The sequence below is a fragment of the Sinohyriopsis cumingii genome, chromosome 5 (genome assembly GCF_028554795.1).
Source record: "Sinohyriopsis cumingii isolate HCF-2022 chromosome 5, ASM2855479v2, whole genome shotgun sequence".
Taxonomy (NCBI): Eukaryota; Metazoa; Mollusca; class Bivalvia; order Unionida; family Unionidae; genus Sinohyriopsis; species Sinohyriopsis cumingii.
Genome location: NC_142965.1, coordinates 77,843,747 through 77,852,291, shown reverse-complemented (window position 1 = coordinate 77,852,291; position 8,545 = coordinate 77,843,747). Strand labels below are relative to the sequence as shown.

The 8,545-nt window shown below is 30.7% G+C and overlaps 1 pseudogene; it reads left to right on the top strand.

Annotated features, from left to right (window-relative positions):
- The first annotated feature begins 432 nt into the window (after positions 1-432).
- Positions 433-8,194, top strand: LOC149799534 (uncharacterized; annotated as a pseudogene).
- Positions 8,195-8,545: the final 351 nt, after the last annotated feature.

Genomic DNA, 8,545 nt, shown 5'->3' with positions numbered 1-8,545 from the left:
TTTGCAGAGAGAGAGAGAGAGAGAGAGAGTAGGGGACTTACGGTTTTGCCCTGTCAGGAAGCAGTTGTATTCGACCACAATGTAACTAATATTTATTTTGGATAGCAAGCTTTTAAATGGAAGCTAAAATGGTGTAGGTAAACTATTGCAACGAAATGTATGAAGTGAGTATGGAATGAAATTGGGCTGCATGCTGTCCCTTTAAACCCCCCCCCCTCCTTATTTACAACCAAGAGAAAATGGCATCGAAGCGTACTTTGTACCCCATATTTGTTCCTGAAAATGCCAATCCGGTTGTAAACAAATCACACAAAACTACAGTTAAAGAGAAATATTGAGAGAAAAAAAGATTCTGTCGCGGAAATGTCACCGGTAAACATGATGAGTGCGCCTAATGTTGATACTGAATGTGTGCACGAAATTGACACGGAAATGTCCGTTGATAAATTGTTACTACAGAAACTGTTCGATGAACTTGATAAGAAAGCAGAAGAAAGATATCAGGTTATCATGGTAACGGACAGGAACATTGATTCAGTTCTGAATTTTATAAGAAGTAGTGTAGACACATTGAGGTCCGAACTTTGGGCTGTTAAGGAGGAAACTAAAGCAGTGAAACTTAAAATCACTGATATTGAGAAGAGCCTTTAATTTTAGCGACGAGAGGGTAACAAAATTGTAAAACGATAGTGAGTAAGAGCTCCAAAAACTTGTTCCGAAGATAAGGGAGTCGGTTATATGTCTGGCGGGAAAAATCCTTTCAAAGAAAAGCATGAAAAAACTAAAACCCTTCTGTTGTACGGGGTGAGACAAAATGATGGTCAAAGAGGTTTTAGAGAATGACTTGGGCATCAACAAGAAAAAGTACACGATTTGTGGTTTGTGAATGCGCACAGAACTCCTCCTAAAGCTCCTGGTCAAGCACCCATTATAATAAAATGCATTTGTTCGGTAGATAGGGACCTGGTGTTGTTCTGTGCTAACACGTTACAAGGCTCCAAAAAGAGAATAGTGGCTGACCTGCCAGTTCCTATGAAAATAGAAAGAGGGAGGCTGGCTCGGGAAGCTTATATCATTCGAAAAAATGAGAACCTTGAACTAAGAATAAGTGGGGGAAACCCTAGATGTGTGTCAGGAAACGAGGAAGAACGCCAATTATAGTTGGGCAAAGAGAGTTATCTAATATTTGAGAAGTAACTTAGAACATCACAGATTCAATATTACTTCAGTGTATGCTACGAAACACATCTCACATTCAAAGCCTTGGACTTTCCCCTTGTATCGGAAAATATACATGAATCTTTTTTATATAGTATTTAAATGTTACTTCCAGAAAGCACCCTGTTTAATAAAATAGCAATCTATTTTTACGAAAACAGCAACCAATTTAATAAAACATCAATCTGTTTAATAAAACAGATACCATTTTACTTCCAGAACGGGATCTATTTTAGTTGAGTTTATTGTTTTTTTTTCTTAGAATGTTCTGAGAAAGTTTGGGAGATATCTTATAAACTTTTTTCAAGCAAGCTATTATGTTTTTGTATACATCAAAGGCAATGACTGCGAATATGATAGAGGAATCTATAGAAATTATCAAATTAGTTAACATGAATATATTTATGTGATTCATCTTAGGAATAAATAAACACCAAATGTAAATATATTATATTCAGACCTGATGTTATCTTAATTTCTCTTTTGAAAGGGGAGAAAATGTTTTAAGTACAGTGTGAAACATGTTAATCCCTTGCCTTGAATAACAACGTAATTTGCTTTATTTCGTTCTCCATAATGCGCCCCAATTTACTGTAAATCTATTTTCAAAATGAATTATTTGTTTAAAATAAACTATTTCTCTTTAAATTTCTTTTTTTTTTCGTTCAAGTAACAACAATAATCAAATTTACCAGGAATCAAATTCCTTTACAGTATAAACATTTTATTGATTCATAAATATAAATATAAAAAATCATAGACAAATTATGACATTTTTCTAAAATTTAAAATTACACCGATTTATGAAAATGTATAAATGCATCCAACTTTAATTGGGGTCCTGTTATTTGTCTCATTGTCACACATCTGCTGTTTTATCTTTCGGTTATACTGACATGTCTTATTGCTGCCATGCTTTTTCCATGTGACTAGTAAGACCTTTCCCTGCCTTCTTGTCCTGTGAATACTTTTTTGCATTACTTACAAGCAATAATAATAATAATAATAATAATAATAATAATAATAATAACAACAACAACAAAAACAAAAACAACATTATTATTATTATTATTATTATTATTGTTATTATTATTATTATTATTATTATTATTATTATTATTATTATTATTATTATTATTAAATTAGTTCTGTATATTGTTTGAATGAAATGTATTTTGTATACCTTGTTGCTTGCTTTCTTTGCTGCAATGGTGTTTATGACAGCATTTTTCTTTCGTTGCGAATGTATTTAAGTATTCTTGCTGTGCGATTTGAATAATCTTACTCTTGCTTTCTTTGTTGCAAAAGCATTTAATGTAATCGTGGAAGTATTTGTAGAAAATGTAAATATGTTAGAAATGTTTACATTTCTAAGTTACTAATAGTCTGTCTTATACCGAGAGGAATGTAAAACTATTTTATGCATTTGTGCTTCCTCGTACTTGTCTCTTTTCTATCTTTTCTCTTTCTTTAATGATGTCCTTTTCAATGTGAAAAACAAAGGTACCAATAAGTTGTATTTGCAATTTAGGATTATAAATTAATATTTTATGTACTAAACTGTCCGATATCTCTGCCAAGAGTATTTTTTTCCAAATAGATATAACTGTGAGACCTTATTTGATGACTGATAAAATTACAATTGCATCCATGAATTATCAGGGTTTAGGTGACAAATCCAATAGGAGATTTGTCTTAAGTTTTTAAAACAAAAACACTTTTCAATTTATTTTCTTCAAGATATACATTTTCTACAAAAGAAGAGCAATATAAACGTAGTCAGTTGGGCTATGAATGCATTTTTTATAGTAATTATTTAAGTCAATCTAGAGGAGTGGCAGTTTTTTTTTTTAAACAATTATTTCGAATTTAACCAATACCAAACGACACTGATGGAAATAAGATTTTTTACAGATATGCAAATAGAAAATAAGAATTATAGGATACTGCATTTGTATGGGAAAATATGAACAATTTTTTTCGGATGAAAATACTGCACGACCTTGGAATTGCAGTATATCCATCCGACAAATCGAGTTCATATTTTTCATACAAATGCAGTAGCCTTTTTATTATATGCTCATTTCCTTATACTACCTAATGCTTAATTATGTAAACAAAAATACACTATAAAAAAAACAAAGTAACTGAATGTATGCCGTATTCCAAACTCAATACACAAGCGCAGATACATCATTACACAACAGCAACTTAGTTGCGCGCTAGACATAACTCTCGAAAGTAAATGCCGTTTTGGTCTACTTAAAATTGAAATTTTGAGTCATATTGTGAATGAATGTGCATTGCAACAACTTTTCCACTTCATCTGGATTAATATATTTTGGTATTTCTGTTGTGTCTACGAACGTTTGTGAGTATGGACTGGATTTATGTGCCAATTATGCATGAAGTACATTGGATTTCATCGGCGACAGAGCAGCGTGTTGACACCGTCAAGTGTGTTTCTGTTCTGCCATTGAAGGTTTTAAATAATGTGGGAAAAATGTGAAGTCATTCAATTTCAATTATCAAAAAGACGCTATGAAATATAATGTTTATTTCATTTTGAGTGCAGTAAGGAGGATGTAATCGCACTTGGAATATAGTCGAAATTACAGTACAATTTCGAAACGTGTAATAAGCTTGAGCACCCATGACATGGCTCATGTAATTCGGATTTGCAGAACTAAGAAAGTACATTTTGAGGATATTCAGAATGTAAAACTGTAAGTATATTTTTTGCCATTCTTATTACCAGCTAAAGAAGACAGTTTATGCCTTGTAACTTGCATGTTATTTGTAGGTACCCACCAATTTTATGAAATCTGGCGTCTAACGCCAAAATCTGAAACACTGTATCAAAATGTTAACGCGGAATGTAGCAAAGCAGCTGGTATGTGGCAGTCCAAGAAACATCTGCTTTAGTTCATTCAGAAACAAATTTAATCAACCAAAACGTAAAGCGTCTGCTCCACGAGTGTACATGATTTGTTTACAAAGTAGTTCTTAATATACTATTGTGCACAGGTGTCCTGCACGTGAGTGCAATATGAAGGTGTGCAATGTCGTAAAATACTGAACGATTCTGACAATGTAAAGTTAACGGAGAAAAAGATGAGCATATAAATAACATAACGTTATTAAATATTTATGGTCCAAATAAAGACTCCCCTAATTTTGATCAAAAGTCGAAAACTGACTTAAATAACTATCATGATGACTTGATAATAACAGAAGGAGATTTTAATTTAGTTATGAATCAGCAACAAGATACATATAATTACGTCAGACTGAACAACCCAAAATCAAGAGAGAAACTGACAGAGATCACAAACGAATTGTGACTCGTTGATATCTGGAGAGAAATTCATGGAGAAAAGAAAACATACTCTTGGAGAGTAGAAACAAAAGAGCAAGGCTTGATTTTTTCTCCAGAAAACTTGCTTATATATATTGGTTCAGCAGATAGTGTATCAGGGTACATAACAGACAATTCTCTCTTAAAATTAGTGTATAAAATTGGGGACATCAAGAATGGAAAATCATTTTAGAATTTCAATAACTCACTACTTAATGACAAGACATGTATTAAAAATATAAAAGTAATTAAAAACATTAAATTACAATATTTTTCATATATTTTTATGTTCACAATGATGTCAGTGATATTCCAAATGATGAAATAAATCTATAGTAAATTATTAATTGCTTTTTTTAAAAGTTATTCAAGCAAAACAACATATTATTCTTCTTTCAAGAAAAGGCAGAGAGAGAGAGAGAGAGAGAGAGAGAGAGAGACACTAGAAAGAAAGATCTAATTAAAGAGATTAATAATTTATCAGATGATAAAGAAATAATCAATGCTAATTTGATAGGTCGAAAACTGAATAAATTACAAGAACGCGTAAGGAAAAGCATAAGGGTCATGTGATTAGGTCTAGAGTTAGATGTATTGAAGAGGGTGAGAAAATGACGAAATATTTTTGCAACTTAAAAAACCTAATCTATCTCAGTAAATGAAAAATATCTTAAGAAACTTAAGAAGTGACAACACAATCCATACCAAACAAAAAGAAATACTTGAAGAGACCCAATCCATAATAACAGTCTATATGCCTCAAGAGATGTAAAAAACATAGATCTCAACTTATTACTAAATAACTCTGATATTCCAAAACAAAAAAAAATACAGAGCTAAGAATTAGAGGGCAAGATTTTTACCCGAATCTTTAGCTGACCTGAAAAAAAAACATGATAAGTTGAAGAGTCCAGGTTCTGATGGGTTTTCTGCTTAATTTTTAAGTTCTTTTTGAATAATTTGGGATAGATTTTAGTTAGGTCAATTAATTTCGGTTATGAAATAAATAGCCTCTCGGCAACTCGGAAGGAAGGCATTATTACTTGTATTCCTTAATGTGGAAATATAAAAATTGTTTAAAAAATTGGAGACCAATATTTCTTCTTAATACTACCTATAAAGTGGCCTTAGCATGTATTGCAAATAGAATTTGAAAATATATTGCCTTACTTAACTAATAATGATCAAACCAGTTTTATGGCTGGTAGATCTTTTTGTAAAAATATAAGAGCCGTATACGATGTAATGTTTTACGTTGAAAAGCATAACATACCAGGTATGCTACTACAAACTGACTTAGTAAAAGCTTTTTTGATTCTGTGTAATGGGAATTTTTATTTAATGTACAAAACTTTTTAACTTTGTTAATTCGGTCATAAAAAATGGATTCAAGCTATTATATATATATATATATATATATATATATATATATATATATATATATATATATATATATATATATATATATATATAATCATCCCTTTCAACTTAATTATTTTTATTCTGTACAGAGATACTTTCAGTAAGGATTAAAAATAATAAAGATATAAATGGTATTAATATAGATAGTTATGAATTTCCGATATCTCAGTATGCAGGTGATAAAACTCTTAAAAATGCACACAATAATAGTCTGTGTAAAGACATCGGCCTCAGCGTAAACATAGGGAAAGCAAGAATACAATGGATATGAATCATGAAAAACAGCAACAGTCGTGTGTGTATAGCATAACCTCTGCAGGATAGATGATAGTTTCACAATATTTCGGCATTATCTGCTCTACAGATTTAAGTCACGTGATCAGTCTTAATTATGATAGTAAATTAAATACATTAAAATACTACTGACTCAGTGGTCGAAGAGAATTCTTACCCCCATGGGAAAATTACTGTGATAAAATCACTTGCCTAATCAAACTTAAATCACTTATTAATAAGTTTACCTCATCCTCCAGAATGGTTCATTAAAAAATTCAATAGCTTAATTGGCAAGTACCTCTGGAAAGGATCAGTTGACAAGATAAAAAGAAAAGTAATAAATAAAAGTTATGAAGAAGGGTGACTTGCAATGATTGACTGAAAATATTTAATTTGTTCTCTCACAATATCCTGGGTCAGAAGAATACTTACCAAAAGTACAAAATGGAGTAAACTCATGTTTCACTGTATTAATTTCAATATGGATTTTAACAAGATTGGTATTAATTATATAAAAAGGGACATAGAAGATATCGATACTGTATTTCAGAAGGATGTTTTTACTTTTTGTAATATACACTCTAAAAAGTTTATTCCAAAGACTTTATCAGATTTTTTCGATAAAGTCCTAATTTATAATGAAAATATTTAGGTCGGAGTGTCTTTATTTTTGAAAAAGGGAATACTATTGATAAAAGATATTGTACAGAGTAATGGATAATTCCTTTCATTCCAAAAGTGAATGAAATATATAATGTTGGAACTAATTTTCTACTATATGCATGGGTCCTTAATTCCGTGACATCCTGTATGAATAGATTATCTAACGAATCCCAAACAGAAATTTTGGAAAAACCTTGGAATGCAAAAGAAAAGACCTTATTTCTCCTTAAAACTAAGAAAGGTTGCAGAAATATTTGTAGTATGCTTGTAAAAGACACAGAAATATTACAAACTATATCACTAATAAAATGGAAATCGCAACATAATCTTCCAGGACAACTGGACTGGACAAGGCATATTGCCTCAACATACAAAATTGCAAAAGATTTTAATCTGGTTTCAGTATAAATTACTGCACATAGTTCTTGCAATAAACACTTTTCTAGACACAATTGAAACAGCAAATAATAATAAATGTTCTTTTTGTATGGATTCGCCTGAAACATACATTTATCTTTTGGGGACTGTAACTGTAAAACAGTTTTGGAATGATTTAAGCCAGCGGATTAGAGACAACACTGATTTCCTGCATACCTTTTCACTTAAAGGAATAATTGTCAGTACGTTAGAGGCAGGTAATGCAATTAATTTTATATTGCTGATATCAAGAAGATGCATATAAAATATGTGAAATGAAAGAAAAAATCCATCTCTACCTTTGTTTAATTTTTTTTAAAACGATACTACATTTATGATAAATGGGATTAGCCAAAAGAAACAATAAACTAGAATGTTTTGAGATTGATTTGTACACATTTATTAATTTTGTTGTAATTTCATGTCTGTTGTTTGAAATGTTTTAGATATATTTGTGAAAATCCGTTGATGCGCGTACAATTTGGAATTATCTCTCGGTTATATTTTTGTAGATATCATCAAGAACTAGTTTTATAAAATTTATATGGGAAACCTGTTATATACTTACACTCTTACAATACTCCTGTTTCTTATTCTCTTCTGCTCTACACTTCTTTCTCTTTTCTTTCTTACACCTTATAGTGTTTTCTTTCTTACACCTTACAGTGTTTTCTTTCTTACACCTTACAGTGTTTTCTTTCTTACACCTTACAGTGTTTTCTTTCTTACACCTTATAGTGTTTTCTTTCTTACACCTTATAGTGTTTTCTTTTTTAAACCTTATAGTGTTTTCTTTCTTACACCTTATAGTGTTTTCTTTCTTACACCTTATAGTCTTTTCTTTCTTAAACCTTATAGTGTTTTCTTTCTTACACCTTATAGTGTTTTCTTTCTTAAACCTTATAGTGTTTTCTTTCTTACACCTTATAGTGTTTTCTTTCTTAAACCTTATAGTGTTCTTTCTTACACCTTATAGTGTTTTCTTTCTTACACCTTACAGTGTTTTCTTTCTTACACCTTATAGTGTTCTTTCTTACACCTTATAGTGTTTTCTTTCTTACACCTTATAGTGTTTTCTTTCTTACACCTTATAGTGTTCTTTCTTACACCTTATAGTGTTTTCTTTCTTACACCTTATAGTGTTCTTTCTTACACCTTACAGTGTTTTCTTTCTTACACCTTATAGTCTTT